The 21,795-nt window shown below is 37.5% G+C and overlaps 1 long non-coding RNA gene across 1 annotated transcript in view; it reads left to right on the forward strand.

Moving 5' to 3' along the window:
• Positions 1 to 12,130: 12,130 nt before the first annotated feature.
• LOC122209983 overlaps positions 12,131 to 21,795 on the forward strand; it is an 85,806-nt gene continuing 76,141 nt past the window's right edge. Inside the window, exon 1 of the long non-coding RNA XR_006197865.1 lies at positions 12,131 to 12,165. This is a non-coding gene — a long non-coding RNA (uncharacterized LOC122209983). The remainder of the gene's footprint in view (positions 12,166 to 21,795) is intronic.

Consider the following 21,795-nt stretch of genomic DNA (forward strand, 5'->3'; position numbering starts at 1 on the left):
TAAAAAGTATATGAAATACAGAAACATATGTGTCTAGGGAATTTTATTTTACCCTAAGCTAGTATCAATCTAGAAATATGTTTTATAGTATATCTATATAATTATACTTTGCTACTATTTCATATTTGGCCAGTGTTCAGGTAATGAAGATATTTTGCTTTTTATGACTCTAGAGATCCATTTTGAAAATGGAATTGACTCTTTAAAATGAAGAGTTCTTTTAAAATGAAATAGCAGAAAAAGTATAGAAATTCAGAACACAGGAAACAAACTCATAAAGTCCCGTTTTATTTAGAAAGCCCTACATTTTATTTTCAAAGTCTCTTTCTTTCCTCTGAATAAAAGGAAGTAATTTACAATACTCAATATAATGTAGTGTTCTAAATGGCCAAATGTCACAGGCAATACTCTACCTCATAAACAAAAGTGCACCATAATTGTCCTTGGAAGTTGGAAGTGAAAACATAACATCATAACAAAGAAAAATTCATTATCTTGTCCACAGACTTGATAATGTTAATGTATCTCAATTGTGTTTAAACCATAAATAAAGTACAATTCTGCCGGGTTAACTTCCTTAGGTTTAACTAAATGATTCAGGAAGAAAGCAGCTTCAATTTGATTAAGAAATTTGTTTGGATTACACAATGTAATATAACTGTGATGATATATATTTTTAATTTTTCAACTAAAACTTTGTTTTGACATGATGGAAAAACTAGTCTTAGTATAAAATAAAAATAAAATGAGTGAAATGACAGCAAAAATAAGAAAGGAAGAAAGAAAAGAATGATAATGCCAGATAGTATAAAATATTTTCCAGATATCACATTTACATATTTTCCCTTTCCAACTTTTTGAGGATGCATGATAGTTCAATCTTTTTTAAACAGCCCAAACTGCTACTAAGATTATGTAATATGTCCTTCCCTTATTTTGTTGTCTCAGATAACTTTTCTTGTTTTCTAATTTTCAAGCTTAGTAATCCACTATAAAGGTGAAACAAAATGACTGAAGATAATAGTATTAACAGTACATATGAAAGAAAGTTATTGGAGGTTAATGCACCAAGGCATGGAAAATGGATACTTCTTCACTTTGCTAGAAAGATGAAGTCCTTGCCAATAAGCTTTAAACAATGTGAATGGTGTTTGAGAAAGTTGGTCATTAAGATTTTCTATAGTCAGTATGTGAAATTTCATCCATATAGAGACACTTCGGTGACTGTGCAAGAAATGGTAAAAATAACCATCAATGAAACATATTCTCATTATCATCTACTGTGCTTCAAATCATTGGCTTAATGATATATTGAAAAATCTTTTTGTGGGAAGGTTTCATTGAGGTCTCATTTCTCCATAATAATTTGGTACAGAGTTACTGAGTTCATCCTAGTCCACTGCCTTCAATTCCCTGTCTTTCTGTCCTGTGTTTTCTACTCTAGTGGAAAAATGGAAGCTCTGAGATAGGTCACAGAAGAATTAATATTAATTAATATTGCATTAATATTGCAGAAGGAAATGTTTGTCAAATGATGGCATTTGCATTGATTTTAGAAATGTAATAATAATTAAAATGTGGAGAACAATTTCTCTTTGAAAGTTACATTGATATTTTAAAAACACATTTTATTTTGAAGCCACTAGGAATCATATTTCAACGGGACTACTTTTTTTATAAATGTTGTTTTTCCTTTTAATTTTTGTGTTAGATGGTAATGTGCAACAGACATAGCTCACTGAATAAGATAACCAGATTCCTCTGAAAGGGGTTCATTAGGTAAGTTAATATTCCAGGTAACCCATAGAATGAGCTTTGCAGGTATCCCTCTGTGAACCAATTATACCTTTTCTGTTATAAAATGTGTCACTGTGGAACGTGATGACTCCGTTGAATTTATCATAAGTTGTATTGCAAATTCTGTTGGCGTCAGGCAAATTAGGTGATTTTAATTTCTGTTTTATCCCTCTCTATACTAATGTGAAAATAATGGTATTTCATATGGGTATTGTGAGGTTTAGTTAAAATTTATGGAGAGTTTTATTCCAAGCGTATAAAGTTATGCATGGGAGTGCTGTTTGTTCATATTGCTGCTATGCTGTTCAATAGGTAAGGAGAATCAAGACATCATATTTTATACAGGAAACTGTGGTTTAGAAAACAAATGTTTTTAATGAATTAGGGGTCTTGGAGGTGAGTCCTTATGATCTTATGAGTTGAGCCATGGAACAACTTCCCTGGGAATGTATGTGTTAAAACCTACCTGGAACCGCAGTTTTTCTTTTGTAAAGCTGACAAAGTAGCATTGACTGTACATAGTTACTATAAATTACAAATGCAGCAGTGTTTGTAAGTTAAATATTTAAATGACTATTAAAATGTTGAAATAGGGGCACGTGGGTGGCTCAGTCAGTTAAGTGTCTGACTCTTGGGTTTGGTTCAGGTCCTGATCTCACAGCTTCTGAGTTTGAGCCCCAATCGGGCTCTGTGGTGAGAGTGCAGAGCCTGCTTGGGATTCTCTTCCTCTCTCTCTCTCTCTGCCCCTCCCCTGCTTGCTCTATCTCTCTCCCTCTCAAAATAAATAAATAAACTTAAAAAAAAAAAAGATGTTGAAATACTGGAGGGCTACATAGTTGAGGAATATACAGGAGTCCAACCCAAGAAAGGATGGTGTGATGGCTCGGCAGGATGCATGCATATACTTTCAAGGCAATGTGTCTGTGGTAAATAATCTGATTTATAGGAAAATGAGAAGGGTTAAGAATGTAGGCCAGTGTCAGAGCCACAGAAATTGCCTAGATCCTTGCAACTCAAAGAGCAGTCCATGGATCAGAAGCATCAGCAATAATTGGGAGCTTGTTAGAATTTCAGACTCTTATGCCCCGTCCCAGACATACCGAATCAGAACATGCATTTTAGCAAAATGCTGAAGTGATTCATTTATACATTAAATTTTTAGAAGTATTGGCTTTGACATTGTGATGTAGCCTCGGAATGCCTGGGCTTGATATAACCCCTTGAAATTAATAATAACTAAATGCACATGGGAAGACTGAGCCAATAAGACCTGGTAGTATTTTAGAATTCTATTCTCTTCTATCCTTAGATCTTCCTACCTGCAAATCTCCTCAAGCATAGACCCATTTATTGGCCCCTATATATCGTAACCAGTATATCTACATAACTAAGTCACAGGATTTAGGTTCTTTATGAAAACAGGGATCTCAGATAAGACTTATATTTGGCCCTACTGCCTTTTTTTTTTTCTTTTTTTAAATTTTTATGCAGGGAGACTAGCCACCTTGGTTGCTGCCTTCCAACTACTCAAAAGGCATTTAAAATTCTCAGAGAAGGCATTGGAGATACCTGCCAGACAAGGGCATATATTCAGGGCATAAGAAACTTATAAGGTACGGATTCAAAGGCCCCAAATACCCAAAGGCTGATTCTCTAGGAATCTGCATTTTAACAATGAACTGTACTTTGTTCTTTTATAGACATCTTCATTGTATCCAGCTTTACCCAAACCTGTAAATTTGCCTATTAAGGAATTGACTGAATAGGAATTGACTATTATCAGAAATTGATTTCACTGTGAGCATGCATTAGGGACTACTGTTTAGGGCAGAGTTTTTTATTGAGGTCCACGGACCACGTGCATCAGAAATACCTAGAGTGCAGGGCACCTGGGTGGCTCAGTTGGTTAAGTGTCCAACTTTGGCTTGGGTCATGATCTCACTGCTCGTGAGTTCAAGCCCTGCATCAGGCTCTGTGCTGACAACTCGGAGCCTGGAGCCTGCTTTGGATTCTGTGTCTGCCCTGCTCATGCTCTCTCTCTCTCTCTCTAAAATATAAAATAAAACATAAAAAAAAAGTTAAAAAAAAAAGAAATACCTGGAGTGCTTGTCAAAATTTCATTTTCCTTGGCCATACCCAACAAACCAGTTTTACTGGATGATACAGCATTGTTTCTGGTTCTCCAGGAATGCCTGATACACAACTCAGCCTTGTAACCACTTCTTTAGGGCCTTAGTTTTTTTTTTTTTTTTTTTTTAATATGAAGTTTATTGTCAAATTGGTTTCCATACAACACCCAGTGCTCATCCCAACAGGTGCCCTCCTCAATACCCCTTACCCACCCTCCCTTCCCTCCCACCCCCCATCAACCCACAGTTTGTTCTCAGTTTTTAAGAGTCTCTTATGTTTTGACTCCCTCCCTCTCTAATCTTTTTTTTTTCCTTCCCCCCCGCCATGGTCTTCTGTTGAGTTTCTCAGGATCCACATAGTAGTGAAAACATATGGTATCTGTCTTTCTCTGTATGACTTATTTCACTTAGCATAACACTCTCTAGTTCCATCCACATTGCTACAAAAGTCCATATTTCATTCTTTCTCATTGCCGGGTAGTATTCCATTATGTATATAAACCATAATTTCTTTATCCATTCATCAGTTGATGGACATTTAGGCTCTTTCCATAATTTGTCTAGGGCCTTAGTTCTTAACCCTAGTTGTGTATTAGAATCACCTGAAGACCTTTTTCAATATCCCCCTACTTGGGTCCCAGACCTAGTGCTTCTGATTTAATTGGTGGCAGGAGGAGGACTGGGTAGACATCAGAATAGAATGTCCTACAGTGATTCTAACCAGTGTTCTAGCTAGTATAGCCTACAGCTGGTGATCATAAGTCTCTTTTCATGAAAAATATTAAGGTCAACATTGGTTCTTTGCCATTGAAGGGGTTCAGAACAAGCCTCCTCAAAATGTGCGCCTTTGACATATGGATTATTTTGAGCTGAAATCAGTCAAGACCTAAAAGTCTCAGGAAGAGCTTTTACCTCCCCTTTAACCCTTAACCACTTAAAAGAATTTAGGTAGAGGGCCTGGTCCAGGAAAAAGAGCTGTCACCAGAGATCACTACAGGCATGGTAAGCTGGGGAAATGCTCAGCAGGATCTGGGTATCAAATTCCTCTCTGCGTCCCATTGTCTCTGTATGGTGTAGCAAACATTTGTTACCAAACATTTGTTCTCCCATCTTCCTGTGAATTGTCTTCCTCTCTTTTGAAGTCTCAGATCCCTTCTTAGCTCAGGATGGCATATAAGTCTCAACTGCCTGACTGCCTGTGGGTCTCATATTCTTATGGGGCTGCCATACATACATAATTAAATTAGTTTCTCCTGTTAATCTGTCTTACACTAATTTAATTAACAGACCAGCCAAAAGAACCTAGAAGGGTAGAAAAAAATTTTTTTTTCTTCCTCTGTGCCATCCTGAGTAAGGGCACTTTCTATACCTGAAACCCCTCCCTGTCTCCCGAAAGCTAAATAGAGTCTATCATTGTAATTGCAGACTAGTAAAAAAAAAAAAGCCCATATTCAAATCAGAAAGAGAAAGATTCCCAGACCTATTCGCGCAGATCTTGCTTTTGGATTCATTATCCTTCGCCACTGTTCCTTGTCTTCACAGGATTGTTACTGTATTTCATTTTGGGGAAATGGAGCATATTCCAAGCAGAGGAAATGGTGCAATAAGTGTAGTCTTCAGCAAAATGTCATAAGTGACTTCTTTTAATTCATGAAGCAGGTCATGAATAATAGTAGGAAGATGTGAGAATCTGATTCTATTTCTCTCTAGGTAATTTTAGTAATCATATCATGTAGCTTCTTTGTCAAAAGAAAACAGGCAGAATTATCATTATAACTAGAACAGGTGCATTTTGATGGATAGCTATCATAGTAAAAAAAACCCACACACACAGTGTTTAAATCACAAAGGTTATAAATAAAGTAAGGGCTATACTGGAGGTTGACATAAAAAGGAACTCTAGTTTATCCTTTTGTAAAGTAAAAAAGGAAATTGGCTCCTATTTTTTCAAATATACATTTTAGTAGATTGTTGGTCTACAAAGAAAGATATTCGTTTACTTAGCCTCAATAATTTCACATAACGTGTTAAGCAAAAGAGCACTTAGAAATACAATAGCACTCACTTATTTGTTTATATGTGAGAAGACAAATGCCATGAGAGATTCCATTACCTTTTTCACACTGTAGTTAGAGGCAAGTGCAGAATAGGAATTGAAAGTGTCCTAACTTCTAGCCAGTGTTCTTCCCTCTCCTCCACCCCACTTAGTCTTTGAAAGGATAAAAGGACTTAAGTGTAAGAATTTGAACATTTAGATTCATACCATGAAAGCACGTTTTTTAAAGGTATGATTGATTTTTCAGGTGCAAAAGATCACTAATGCATGAGCATTTAAATATCAAAATTGGATGTAATAATACTTTTCATTGAAGACTTAAAATGGCCTGTGCTTTTAATGTTAATACTTTTCAAATATCTACTAATAGGTAAGCCAATTAATGCAGAATGAATACTTAGCACCATCATTTAAATAATGTACATGTTGGATGCACTTATTATCAGTCTTTTCCCCTTCATTCTCAAACTGCCTAAGAGGTTTGCATCTGGTAATTTGTCCTAGTCACATGTTGCTTTTATAATGCAGTGTATAAACAGAGCAGTAGGATTTAAAGCCAAGTTCATCTCAAAAAGTAAATTCTAGGGGCGCCTGGGTGGCTTAGTTGGTTAAGTGGCTGACTTCACTCAGGTCATGATCTCATAGTTTGTGAGTTCGAGCCCTACATTGGGCTCTATGCTGACAGCTCAGAGCCTGGAGCCTGCTTCAGATTCTGTATCTCCCTCTCTCTTTGCCCCTCCCGCCCCCTCTCATTCTCTTTCTGTCTCTGTCTCTCTCTCTCTCTAAAAAATAAATACACATTAAAAAAGTTTTTTTTTTTTTTTTAAAGAAAATCTATGGTCAAAAGAAACTGTAAGTTTGATGAAGACAAACAGAGGCTTGGCAAATTACCTAAGCTCTCTTCTCATATACTAATTTATAAAATATGACTTACAATAACTACTTCATTGGGTGTATTGTTCGGATTTTATTAGGTACTTCTTAAAAGCCCAGAATGTGGTACACAAGAGGCTATATTCTTATGACATATTAGATTTCTCCTCTTTCTCATTCCCTTTTTAAAAGATAATTTGGGTAAAGATTCAATATTTACATTTTAAAGATCCTTTCAAATTATCAAGGGAAAATTTTGTAGGTAATTGCTTTTGATATGTTTTTTTGGAGAAAAAGAAACATAGTATCTTGACTAGTCTGGTAGAATAGGATTAAAAAATTATTGATGCAAATAATTACATTACAGTAAGTGTTTTAAATTCTACATGAAGTTTTATCAATAATCACTTAATCCTGACATTTTACATTTATATAAGTAAAACCTTGTTTGAAATAAAACCTGTCAAGGAAAAGTAAAGTGCTTTCTCATAGAAGTTGGACATTTGTGATAAATTGGATAAGAAAATTGAGTCTGATTCAGAATACTAGTTGTGAGAAGTTGGGAGACATTATGGATTCCTGAGGACCAAATGTTGTCACAAAAACAGGCCAAGACTCAAAAAGAAGGCAATGTACCAGAAATATATTTAGTCTTTAGACAATTAATTATCCAATAAAAAGATAGAAAAATAACCACCTCGCTGGTCTTACTAGACTAATTTTTTGACCTTTGCACACTTGCAGATTTAACATTTCCCCCCATTATTTGTGACAAGCACATTTAGCTAGTGAGTAAACCTAACTACCTGCCCAGCAACTGAAATGCCACATAGCTTTTTGGTTCTGTATGCATAATTTTATTGCTATCATGCTTATGTTGTGATTGTAAAACAAACTTAAAAATTCATTTTTAAAAAACTACACTCAAAAGAAATACAACTGACATTGATGTTAGGAGTAAAAATAAAACAAAGAGTGCTAACAAACCGCTAGCCACACAATATGCCTAATAGCAAATATTCACTAATACAGAGATTTGCAAAGATATCCCTTGTTTATATATATTCTGGGGTGGGCACTCCCCCCATCCATGCTTTGAATCCTCCATGGAGTAGAAGGAGACCTAGTCTCCTCCCTATTCAAAGTTCTTAAGGAGGGTGTCCATGGGGAGAAAAATCTTTTAGTTATCATCCAACATCTCTAAACAAGTAGAGCAAGCAAATGTAGGCAGATTGGTGGGAACAAAATAAAGAGCCAGCCAGAGTCTTAGAAACAAACCCCCACCCCTGGGCCACAACCCAGGTGCAAGAGATTCTGCATGGATGGGAAGGAGGCCACAGCCCCCAAGAATGTCAGCCAGAGGACAATGGATGATGTCTGCATCTTTGTTGGGGCTTGCTGGGCTGTGGAGAATATGTACTGGTATGGGTGGGGGCACATGTCCCTAGGGCAGAGCTGGGATACTTGCCCCAGATGGTTCTGATCTCTCCCTGGATAGGAGGGGATGGATGGGGCAGCACCTTCCCCAGTGCCTCTCCCCAACCCAAATTTCCTCTCCTTAAAAACTATGTGGGGAGATAGAGGGACAGTTGTGTGTGCTTCCCCCCACCCCACACACACACCCTTTTTGCCTTCAACACTGGCATATTACTGACACAAAGACTTTTTTCTTTCATTTGAAAATTTTTCCTGCAAGCTTCACAAAAAGCACTTCTTGGCTCTGCTCTCTCTGGAAAGCCTTGAGCCACCCAGGGACACTCAGTCCTTGTGGGGCTGAAAGGATCCAACAGTGTGGGCAGGCACTATTCCCTTAGGATCTAACCCCTTCCCTCTTCAGAGAAGAGGGGATCCACAGGGAGACCTTGCCCCCATAAAGTGATGAAGGAACACTTACTGACCACTATGGGGCCTGCACTCAAGATCTGGGCCCAGATGAATGCCAGCTAGATGTAGTGGTTTTCAGACAATGGAAGGGGCAGCACTGAACCTCTTTGTGGCTTCAGGTCATCAGTGGGGCAGACCCTCACCCAGGCCCATCTCTCCACAGGTGGCCAAGAACCTGAGTCATGTCTCTACACAGCCAGCTTCCCAGTGTCTTTGCCACTGAAGCCACCAATGCCACAGACCCCAGAGCAGGAGCTTATCTTGGGGAAACAACCCCTGTCTCCAGCAACAGCCACTTCCATTTATGGTGGGGGGCACTCCCTACTGGCTGAGCCTCCCCCAAGAAAGAGAATGGGTCCATATCTGTGCTTCCAGGTACAGTAGACCCCTCCCAGCCTCTGCTGAGCTGGTGGGTGGGAGGCTCAGATCCCAAACCTCTTCAGTGCTAGCCACTCAGATGCAAAGGCCCCTCCTTTCCTTTTGGTTTTGGATGCAAAAAGGATATTTTGAAAAGAAAAAAAAAAAAAAACCACACGTAATTTAAGAGGAAAGGGACAAGTTTCCAAAGATTTTCTGGGGGTCACTGTAGGCAAAGAGATGGGAGGAAGAACCAAGCTGTCTTTGGCCATGACCAGTGTCTCCTTCTGAAAAGGGGGCTGCTCTTTGTGAGGTTTTCAGCATCCTGATACCAGGCAAGGAGTCAGGGTAGAGCCCCACTCTGGGTCAGATTCCCCCCACAAGGCTGATGTATTTAATCCAACACTATGGGATGCAGTGGTAGGCAGGCTTCATGATTATGGTTTCCATCCCCAAGGCAGCTGCTCCAGGGATTGGCAAAGCTCTTAGTACTTTCTGGTCTTTTATGCTATAAAAATAAAGCCCTGCCCACCATCTACTGCCCTTTCCCTACTTCATCGGTGTTGACTTCAGGGTCTCTGGGCTCAGGGCAAGCCAGGAAGCTGCATGCCTGGCTGCCTGTGGGGTGGAAACACTGCAGAGCAGCCCCTGCAGGCCCCAGGCAGGAAGCTTTCAGTCCTCTGAGAGATGTAGATCCGCCAACTTTTCTTTGGGCCCCTGGGCCAGATACCATAGCTCTCTGGGGTCCAGTCACACCTCTGTATCTGGGCTTCCATCCTCTGAGAAGCTGACTTCTCAGCAGCTACTGCTGCCATCCTCCTGCTACCTCCTCCACCACTCCTGCTGAGCTCTCAGAAACCCAGCTGTCCCTCCCTCTCTGGAAAGTCCCTGGTATTGTCCTCTTTGCCACTTTCCAGGTCAAAGAGTTCCTCGAATTCCCCCCTGTCCTCCACCTTCTTCTGTTTATTTCTGGGAAGTTCAAGTCTTCCAGCCGCTATTTGTCATCCTCTTGAGCAGCATGTGGCACTGCTTGCAGGGGGTTGGGCGGGGGTGGGGGGAAGGTCAGATAGTAGAGCATTGAGCTGCTGACATGCTGGAAGACAACCACTGCTACTGTCGCCTTTGCCACACAGGCCACCAGCTGTATGACTGAGCGCTGGTAAGCCCTTGCTGTCCAGTTGAAGCTTTCCCCCAGGGAGGCGGGACAGCTGCGGCACCCTGCCACTGTCCTTTGGAGCCCTTCAAAACAGTAGCTTCTGGGGGCACCCAAATTCTCTGATGTAGGAGGTGATCAGAGCATTAAACACGGCACTGTCGGGGACCAGGAATTTCCTGGCCTGAGCACCTTACTGGTCTCTTTGGGTGCTCAGAACGTCTGCATAACTTCGTGGAACAGCTTTGGAGTAAGGTGTAGCTTTGCCAACTGCTGCCATCTCTCGACCATGGCGTGGGTCACCGAGGGCAGAACCAGTCATCTTCCCCTTCTGTCCTCTGGGGACTCTGTCCTTGTCCTCCTCATCCTTCTCCTCAGTGACTTCTCCCAGCCTGTTTGGCAGGGAATGAAACTACTCCTCATCATCCTCAGAGCTGCCCAGGTGGCTGAGGTGAAACCGGCTGTGGTCATTCTCCTGCAGGAACTTGTAGAACTCAGGATCTTTGCCCTTCAGCCAAGACACCTGGTACTTGAGCTCAGAGGCACTGTCTTTTTTATATTTATTTTCTTATGTTTATTTATTTTTGAGAGAGACTAAGCCTGAGTGGAGAAGGGACAGAGAGAGGAGACACACAATCCGGAGCAGGCTCCAGGTTCTAAGCTGTCAGCACAGAGCCCAATGTGGGGCTTAAACTCAGGAACTGTGAGATCATGACCTGAGCCGAAGTCTGTCCTTTAACCGACTGAGCCACTCAGGTGCCCCTCAGAGGCGCTGTCTTTATGCTACCGTGGCTCCGAACAGTTCAGTGCCGCCTGGATCTGCCCTGTAGGGGCTCATTTCTCTCCCCACATGGCTGGGGCGTTCTGGCATCCTGGGTCCTCCCACAGCCCCGCCCACCGCCTTCTGCGACTGCGCTGAGCCGATGGGCCCCGCCTACCTGCAGCGCGCGCCGCACTTCCGGCGGGTCCGCCCACTTCCCGTGCAGAAGGAAGGGTGAGGGAGCCAGGGTGGTAGAGAATGTCGTGAAATACAGACTCTAGAGCAAAGTTATTCAAGGTCGTGGGCTGGAGGAGGCCTTTTGGCTCGGACCTGAGCAGAAGCTTTGTAGGTTTGTAAGACTCTAATTCTTAGATACATACAAGCAACTAGTTCCTAGGTAATTTTGGTTAGGTTACAAATCAGTTGTAGTCTCCTCCGTTTTGAAATGCAGTTTCTGCTTTGCCTTGAGAAACAGGACATTTGGTGTCTTGACAAACATTCAGAGACCTTACTTTCTTATTACCAAATTTTAGGAATTATTTGCACATATCTTGTCCTTTATATTTACTACAAATAAAATGTTTATACATTTTCTCTTTGCCTATTGCTTATTTGAAAAAAAAAAAAAAAATTCCAGTTATAGCAGAGGCTTACCCTGTCTCACAAGTGTCAGGCACTGAATCATTAATTTAAAATAACTATTTTGAAAGCAGAACAAAGTAGTTACCCATCTTTTTCTCCCTCCTGAACTCTGGTTGGCCAGGGCTTTTTCTATCTCTGTTTTTATTATCTGTTTGTTTCTTATTTATTATTAATGATTAAATAATAAAGGCTTTTGGGACAATTTGTTTCATTTTTTATGTTGTTGTTGGAAGTAAAGAATGTAAAAAATCAAAATTACATAAGCCTCAGTTTTACCTCAATTCCTAATGTAGTTTTTATAGTAAAGGGAATATAATCATGTATATTTTAAACATAGTTTTCATAGTTCATGGCATATGATCAGGTATATTTTTATGAATGCTATGTGGGGTTTTAAATGTACCTACTCATAGATATTTTATAATATTTTTATCATTTCAGCAGAGCAATATGCTGCTATTCTATAGAACACTACGCCAGTTTCCTTCACTGAAGGGGTTTTCTGGAAATTAAGGTAGACTGACTTTGTTTTGTCTACTGTGTTATATCCCATTGCTAATAAAATATCCAAATTATCAGAGGTAAGAGTTATGGATGCTACTTTTAGTCAGGTGATTACAGAAATTAAGAAAATACAAGAAAGTCAGGAATAAAAGAAACAAGAAAGATCTATTAGCAACCTCTTTTGATATCTTACTTTAATTCTTTTTATTCTTTTTTTAAAAATGGTGTACCTAATCATTCTCTTTTTGGACAAAATGGTTGTTTATAGTTTTCAGATGTTGGAGTATAATATTTAAAAATTAAAAGTATTTTGAAGGAATATCTTCTAAATCTATCATAACCCCCTTTGCCCTCTTGTACAGAAAATAGAAAGCACTGTTTTACCTTTTGTTGCTAAGTCTGTATCATCACCTAAAATGAATTACTATCTGCAGCAATGCCCTCAGTAGTCATTGAGATATGTAGACTTGCTTAACTTTTGCACAAAGGGGCAATCCTTTTTCTGAGTATGTTTACGTGGATGTGTTTGAGTTTTAACGTAGAAATATTGTATGTGTATTCCATAGATTTCTCCTGAAATATACCATTTGGTCCCTCCAACATACATCAAAATATTAATTTCTGGTCCTTCAGCTAGTAGGGATATGGGGTTATTATCCATAAATTGATATTTTCAATCTCTAAAATCTTTTTATACATGAAAAAATAGTTTTTTATCTAGAACTGTTTTGCCTAATAAGTACATAATTGGTAGTGTTTTCTGTCTGTGCACAAATGTATCACTCATGTCTTCAGATAATGCAGGTCATTATTCTTCTTGGTGCCAAACTTAATCAGATAACCTGAGCTTTGTTTTTTAGAGATAAAATATTACATTAGCTATAGGACGTTAACAAGAAAAACAATGCAGCTGTAGACTGGAATGCCTCTGATAACTCAATTTTTGAATGTATTATGCTAATACTGCCAAGCAGATGTTACAGCTTTGTGGCCGTTTTATATGAGCTGCTGGAGGAAACACTGAGGATGGTTTTTAAATCAATAAAGCATATGATAGTAATGATGAGGAGAGAATATCCATTCCATTCTGGTAACTTTTAAATGATATTCCCACTGGCAATGGCTGGGGGTATCTGTTAGGAAGGTATTTTTACTTTTAAGTTAACCAACAAAGATTCTTTCTGATCCAACAAGGAGCTGGGTATGATATTTTATTCTTTGAAAAACTCCAGGGGCACTGATATGGAGGTTTGAGCATTTCACAAATTATTACACACGTTTGGTAAAACCAATTCTCACTTAGTTTAGTGTTAAGAAGGAAAGTATTGCTCTGGGCACATCTAATGACCTTCCCACTGTAGACAAGGCTGGCTACTCTGTGCACAGGATATAATTGGATAAAAGGATTCAGACTCTTGAACCCCCTCATTATAACCTTGTTTTATAGATCCTAAGACTCTAGCCGCTTCAACAAAGTGTCAGGTTTTCTCAGTTAGGTGACTGATAGTGTAAAATCACTCCATACATTTCATGGGTTTTTTTGGTTTGTTTGTTTCTTATTGTTGTAGTTATTTGCCCTGTGATTTCACAAAAGACATTTAAATTTTTCCATGTGACATTGATTTCATAGTAATGGTAGTGACTTAGCTGTCTTTATGTGCTATACATTTCTCAAGCAGTTACTGTGTGACTAGATAGTATGATAATTGATGAGAGAGTGAGAAATTGAAGACAATTTTCAAATTTCTTGCATTGTCATCTTGAAATGCTGCGTATGGTAAAATATCCATTTAGGCAGGAGGAAACACGAAATTAAAAAATTACCATTTGGCACTACAATAATAATTGTTTAGACAAGAGTTATCAATAGCTACTCAATTGACAGGATGGAAGGTTTATAAGAAACAGAGTATCTTCAATACTTTCCCACACGATACACCTTAATTGCAAACACAAAAACTGTCTCATGGGGAAACCGACCAGCTACCAATGTAACCAGGTGATCAAAATTACCTATACCAATAATAGGATAAATAGGTATCATGTGCCTCCTGAACCAAAAGCACGTCTACTCTGGTGTCCTGGCCAAAAATGTATAACTTGAATTATGCGATGACATCAGAGAAACTTTAATTTATTCTGTAAATAAAGTACCTGCACTCTTCAAAAATGTCAAAAGACATGATAAAAAAAAAAAAAGAAAGACCAATGAACTGTTTTAAAGACCAATGAGGAATGACGACTAAATGCAGCATGTGACCCTGTCTCGGATCCTGGATCAGAAATTTGTTTCTTTTGCTGTAAGGAACATTAGTAGGACCATTGAAATCTGAATAAGGAATGTAAATTAGATAGTAGTGCTGTTTTAATGTCAGTTTCCTGAATTGAATCATTGTATTGTGGTTATGTATGAGAATTTTGTGACTTCTGGGAATACTGAATACACTGAAGTATTTAAGGGGTAAAAGAGTATCATGTCTACAACTTATTTTTCCAGTGATTCAGATGATATGTGTGTATGTATGCACAAAGAAATAGGGGGCATGATGATACAAATGTCGACATTTTCATAGCTGTTATCTTTGTCCTTGCAACTCAAAGTGTGCGCCGTGGACCAGCAATATTGATACTATCTGGGCAGTAGTCAGACATGCAGAAGTTTTGCCCCTACTCAAGTCCTACTGTTTGAAAATCTGCATTTTAATAAGATCATCAGGTGATTGGTATATCACGAACTTTTGAGAAGCACTGCTCTATATCATCTTCGTTATATGTATAATAAAGCTTGAGTCACAGAAGTGAGGTAGAACAGGAGTCTTAATATGCTTGGATATACCATCCTTGGAATATGTTTAAATGAGAGGTTTTACTATTATTATTATCCACTCATACAATATGTTAAAAATCGAAGGACCAAAAAACCCTTTAGAATCAGTATTTTTATCCTTTTCTTATCTCAAACTAGAATTCTCTACTGAAATCTGTAAGTCGGTTGTATAATCAGTGTAGAAAGTTATGATCAGTATTATTTTAAGTGAAATATGAAATGGAATAGAAAATAGGAAAGTTCATCACACAAGTTAGATAAATGTTGTGGTTACGCTGAAGAGGTAGAATGGCTCTCAAATTTGGTTCAGATGTGGAGACACGATGCCACACATGCACCAAGAAAGTGAAAAACTTATTATGTGACAGGCTTTCTGTGGAGAGCAGAGCAGCTCCCATGCAGGTAAAAAATGACTTGAGAAGCTCACAAAAGGAGAATGTTTTTTAATTTTTTATTTAATTTTTTATTTTAGAGAGAGCATGTGAGCAGGAGAGAGGGGTGGAGGGGGTGGGGGAGAGAGAGAGGGAGAATCTCAAGCAGGCTCCATGCCCAGTGCAGATCCCCACATGGGGCTTGATCCCACTACCCTGGGATGATGACCTGAGCCAAAATCAATAGTTGGATGCTCAACCAACTGAGCTGCCCAGGCTCTCACCCCATGTTTGAGGTTTTATGGTGGTTAGGGTGTGGAGATGTGGAAAAGATTCCCACAAGTAGCCAGAGCCTTGAGTGGTTTGGAAATTCCATACCTCTCTCTACCTCTCTTGGCTCTAAAGGAGGGAGCTTTCTTGTTTGCCCAGGTTTGAGGTAAGAGATAAAGGGGGAATGATGAGATATGAAAGCTGCCAGCTGTCAAGCATCAAAACTAGAATCACTCTCTTATTACAGTAAGCAGTACTTAATGAAACCTTTTTTTCAGTGTTAGGTGTGCAAGAATGCATGGACTATATTCTGCAAAAAATATTATTTTCTGGTCAAAAAAGTTTGAAAGTTGGAAAGCCAGAAACCTAAAAGTTACTGAACAGGTTACATTAAATTGTAGATCAACTAAAGAATGTACGTTCATAGATTCTCTCCCACCCCCAAGCTCATCACCAAGTTAAGTGCAGAAATGAATTTTAACTGTCTTACCCAGGCTCTTACTGTTTCCATATTCTTTTATTTCAGGGAATTTAAGAACTGGGATATTTAAAGCCCATTTTTTAAACACTCTTACTGCCTGCTAAGCCATTTGCTTCACCTGGACTACATTACTGAAGTTATTTCTTTTAATTTAACTTTGACATTTAGACCTTGTGCTCTAATCCCATCGTAGGTTTGGCTTTCCAAACTATCTTATGGTGTAAAAACTTGAATCTCTCAGTCGTTCTGTTAATCTTTTGCATAGCATCTTACTTGGATACTTTATTCTTTTCTATTGTTCTGCATATTTTGGGGGTAGATTTTTTGAACTTTCAAAATCCACAAAAATAGGAATTCAAAATAACTTTATTTGTTTAACCAGCTGAAGTACTCCTATTTAGTTTACCCTGGTAGTGGTAAAATTTCCATAAAATACTTTATTGTCAAACAGAGTTTAATAAAAAATATTTTATTTTGGTTAGCCTACAAATATATTTAGAATTTGTTTTACCCCATGACTCCTCCTGCTGACCCCTCTTCCCACCTCTTACTCAGATTATAGCATTACATGATGTTCTATGCATTAGGGTGCACTGGCTTTTACCTGATTATCTCCTTTAACCCAGAGTAACAGCTATGAGTTATGGTCACATGGCTACGATTTCCAGAGATATTCTAATATTCTGACATAAGAATTATTTAAATTAATTAATGTCTATTCTTGAGCTAAGTATACTTTTGAAATGTGTACAATTTTCGCTTTTTCTTTTTTTTTTTTGCCATTTAAGTAATGCAATGAGATTATGCCAACCGTACAAACATATATATATATATATGTATGTATTTATATAGACACACACACAGCCATATCCTTTTGATAGATAGATGGAAAATGTTGACTAAAGTGATATCACTTTTCACTGTTAATTGAACTGTGATCTCACTGTATAATAAGCTTCCATTTTCAAAAAGTATGCAGTGTGAGGTGGTTTTGGACACTGCATTTTAGATTAGAATGTGACTGAATATATAGTCTGTTGCCTTAAAAAGCACAATTACCACCCTTTAAAAGAACAACATAAGTTGCTGCATAATCTATCACATGAGTGTCTTGTGAAGAAACAGTGTCTCAGGTGCATGATTTGGGTGTGATATTAAGAGATAGGGAGAGCAAAGACACATTTCTGTTTTGTTCCCCCACCCTTGGTTCTTCTAAAGTTTTTTATTAATAAATGGAGCATTTTCCTTTTCATGCTCTCTTTTCTATGCTTTTTCTCTTATTGTCACTTTTGCCTGTTAAATTTATTTTTATATTTTCTCTTTCTCTTGCTTCTTTTCCCTATCATTCTTTAATTGCTATAAAATCAAAAGATAATGCATGGTCTTGTGCAATAATGTTAATTAGGGAAAATAAGGGTGGCCCTTTTTTTTTCACCTGAAAATCTCAATGTAAAGCAGTATTTTCTCAGTTTTCAAAAATGTCTAAGATTTGTCTGAACTTATAAATGGAGTTAAAGAAAGTTCTTAGTTTTGCTCATAGCAGAGCAATAAAAATAAATTAACTAGCTTTGGTGGTCTGTATGCCATATAGTCTTCAGTTTACTAGAATAAGATCACCTTTGAAAAAACACCTTACTGACAAAAGGGAAAAGTTTCGTCTGTTACTATTGGTTTATCCTTCACAATTTCTGTCACATGGCATTCCAGTGTACCATGTGCCTTAAATTCCAGAAGGAACATGTTTCATTAAAATACATGGTTCATTTTCAAGGTTTCATTTTTATTAATCTTGATTACCACACACCAGACATTTAGACTTGTTGCTGCATAATTGAGCTAAACCTTTGATTTCCAAAATGTTTGAGAAATACAGGCTATTAATATGGACTAATCAAATAATGTGTGTGAAACTAATCAGTATACAATTGCTGTTTAAGGTAATTTGCTGTCTTAAATTGTAAGTCGAAGATCAAGGACAAAACAACAAATGATGAAAAATTGATTTTAATTGGTAGTTTAGTTGTGAAGCAAGTTACATTTTATATGAAAGAAAATATATTAACATATTAATGTGGTGTTTGCACATTTCGTTTTTTATGTAAGTCATCAATTAAAATGTTGACTAGGAAAGAGTATTAAAGTATTCCATGGATGACTTTCTTCTATACTCACATAATTAATAACTAACGTTTTTTATTAATACTATTCAATTAAATATCTCCTACCACTGTTTTTCAGCTCATAAATCAAGCCTAATCTGAAAATTTATGATACCAATGAAATTACCAAATGCCTACTAATCTTATGATATAACTATAACTGTTTTTATTTGCAAATATTTGTGTTTAGATCAGTATGTATGAACACATTTGTTTTTGTGAGAGTAAACCACTTTGGTCCTTTATTGTCATTATTTTATTGCCTAAATATTAATCAAAATATTTGCCCAGAGGTTCATTTTTTTTTAATCATGATATTTACTAATCTTAATTCTTTTGGCCACTTTCCATTCACCATCATGTTTCAATGACCATCCAGCCCAGCACTGTGAGATTGCCTCAACATGTCTCTCTTCAGCCCTCTGGGATAATTTTTAACAGAACAGTAAGTTGAAAGAGACCAGGTATCAGTTTAGAGTACTTCCAACATGGAAGTTTTCAAAATAAATAATTGAACTGTATTATGCAACCCTGAAATTATTTTTATGTTACTGAAATGAAGAAGGGTGGGGTTAGAAAGAAGATTATTACTTTGGAGACAACTATACTCTGAGACCTATAGGGTAAAGGTAGGAATAATCAAGCCTGGTGAATAGACCTTTAACAAAACTATTGAGAAAGTTTATTAATGTAATCTACAGTATTGAATAGTGGGTATCTGTCTGGCTTCCTCCTGAAAAGTAGAAGGATTATACATGATTTAGGCAGTGGCTGGTAGATGAGTTGAACAAAAGGTGTATGTACTTCTAGAGTTCATTGGAACAAAAGATATATGAGTACCAGAATGAGTGGTGGGCTACAAGGAGGTGAGGGTTGGCCTGGTAGCATTTTAATCTGAAGGGGTCTGTAGAGGAAAGAGTGGACTAGCAAAAAACAAGATGAAGTGAGGAATGGAAGTGAGAGGAAATGCATCTGAGTATTTCATGGGTAGTGCAGTAGACATTCTCAGTGAGACCTCCAAAAAGCCCATAAAAAATGCCTTATAAGAGCAAGTTTTAAACACCAGCAATGCCTAGGGACTGCAAAGCTATCTAAATACAGCACCAGTCTAATAAGAATTTTCCTGTTCCCTCTTACTGTCTTTCGTCTCTAAACTCAAACCTGAGGGAGATCAGAATCCTCTTTTGCAAGTGGACACATGAATAAAAAAAGAAAAAAACCGTAATACCACCGTGCCTACCCTACCTTTGCTGGCCTCTTGCTTGCAGGATGTCATAGCTAGGGAGATTTAATTTTATAATATAAGAGTTTTTTCATTATATGGGTCTTAGAATTATAATTTCTGAATTGAGTTAGTATATTTATTGACTTAAAGTGACCATTTAGTTTTCATTACCTATAAGTAGTCAGAAAAGTCAGTGAACTGAGTTTTTGTGTATATGCAAGGAAATATTTAGGCCACTGAATTGATTTTTAAACTTTTTATTATGGAAAATTTCAAATATATAATAGTGCAATCAACTATCATACACCTGTCATCAATTAAAATAGTTATCAACTCATGACCAGCTTGTTGCATTTATGCTGCCACCTTTCAATTTATTGAAGCACATCTCAGATATCCTGTTACTCACTAGTTCATTTTAAAGAGAAAAAGGGGAGACAAAGTTACTTTAAGATTACACTTCAAGTGGGGCGCCTGGGTGGCTCAGTTGGTTAAGCATCCGACTTCAGCTCAGGTCATGATCTCACGGTTCATGAGTTATAGCCCCGCATCGGGCTCTGTGCTGACAGCTCAGAGCCTGGAGCCTGCTTCAGATTCTGTGTCTCCCTCTCTCTCTGCCCCTTCCCCGCTCATGCTCTGTCTCTCTCTGTCTCAAAAATAAATAAAAACATTAAAAAAAATTAAAAAAAAAGATTACACTTCAAGAGTCTTTTGTGAAACAAAAGATATATGAGTGTTTCTGTGTGCCATGTCAGGGACAGGGCTGGCCTGGGTTTTAAATCATGCCCAGAGAAGGCTAGATTTATCAGACCCAAGAATGTTGAATTAATTTAAAGTGATTTGAGACTTTTGTCTCCTAACCCATTTTGGGCTTCTGGGCAGTAATTCATTCTTTCTCTTAGAATTTATTGTGAAATATTTTATTCATAAATGGGAATGTTTTAATATCTTTATGAGGTATAGATAATAATACAGTCTAAGTAACTGAATTATCAATACTAGGGAAACTCTCTGTATACTCCTCCCTGACTCTGGTCCTTTGCTTCTCCTCTGTGGTAATCATAATCCCCACTTTTGTATTTATCATGCAATTGTTCTTTTAAAGAATTGGTTCTTGTGTGTCTGTGTGGATCCTTAAAATATGCATTACTTAGTTTTGCCTGATTTTTAACTTTCGTATGAAAAGTATTGTTGATGATGGACATTTGGAATATTCCTAGTTTTCCAGACATTATAAACAATGATGGTATGAGCATTCTTTTATATGACTCCTTGGGCATCTGGGCAAGAATTTCTCTAGGGTATATACGTAGGAATGAACTTGCTGGGCCATTAGGCTCATATCATCAACTTCAGTGGGTGAATTTAAATGTATCTATAAAGTGGTTTCCCAATTTACATTCTTGCTAGCTATGTGTAATAGTTGCCAGTGCACCACATCCAAAAGCAACCCATGAAATATACAAAACGTTTAAAGGTTTGTCATTCTGATTAATCTGAAATGGGAATTTGATATTGTTTTGATTTGCATTACCCATAGCCAAATAAGTTTGAGCATTTGTTCATATTTTTATATGTCATGTGTGCCTCTCTCATCTGAAATGCATGGTCTTGTTTTTTGCCTAATTTTTAATTTGATTGAATTTTCCCCCTCATTTGTAAGAATGATTAATTTAATCTGTATATAACCCCCTTGCCAGTCTTATATGTTAACAATTTGTGGCTTTTAATTATATTTTAAATTGGTGCCTTTAATGAATACAAGGCTTTACATGTATACATTTTTTCTTTATAAGCTATACTTTTTTGTATCTTATTTAGTAAGTTCTTTTCTACCTTAATGTCATGACATCTTCTCCCTATTTACTTCCTGAAGCTTTTAAGTTTTGTTTTCACATTTTCAGATTTTTGTCATCTGGACTTGATTTTTGCATAGTGTGCAGTAGTATCCAAAATTACCTTTTGTCAAATAGATACCCTGTTGTCCAACCATTCTTCATTGTTGAACAGTCCATTCTTTCCCCAGTTGATCTTCAGAGGCAATTTGGATTTATACTAAGATAGCAAAAACAAACAAACAGAACAAAACTGGGGAGTCTGTTTCTGGACTCTTAATATTGTTCCAGTAGCTATTTTCCTATCCATGCACAATGCTACTCTTTAGTTATTATTTGATTTTATAATTTTTGGTAGGGTAAAGGTAATATCCTTTTACATTCTTGTTATGAAAAATACTCTCTTTTTGAGACTTTAGAATTACCTTGTGTTGGATTTTGATTGGAACAGAAAGGAGTATATAAATTAATA

Source organism: Panthera leo, chromosome A2 (genome assembly GCF_018350215.1).
Source record: "Panthera leo isolate Ple1 chromosome A2, P.leo_Ple1_pat1.1, whole genome shotgun sequence".
In the NCBI taxonomy this organism is placed as follows: domain Eukaryota; kingdom Metazoa; phylum Chordata; class Mammalia; order Carnivora; family Felidae; genus Panthera; species Panthera leo.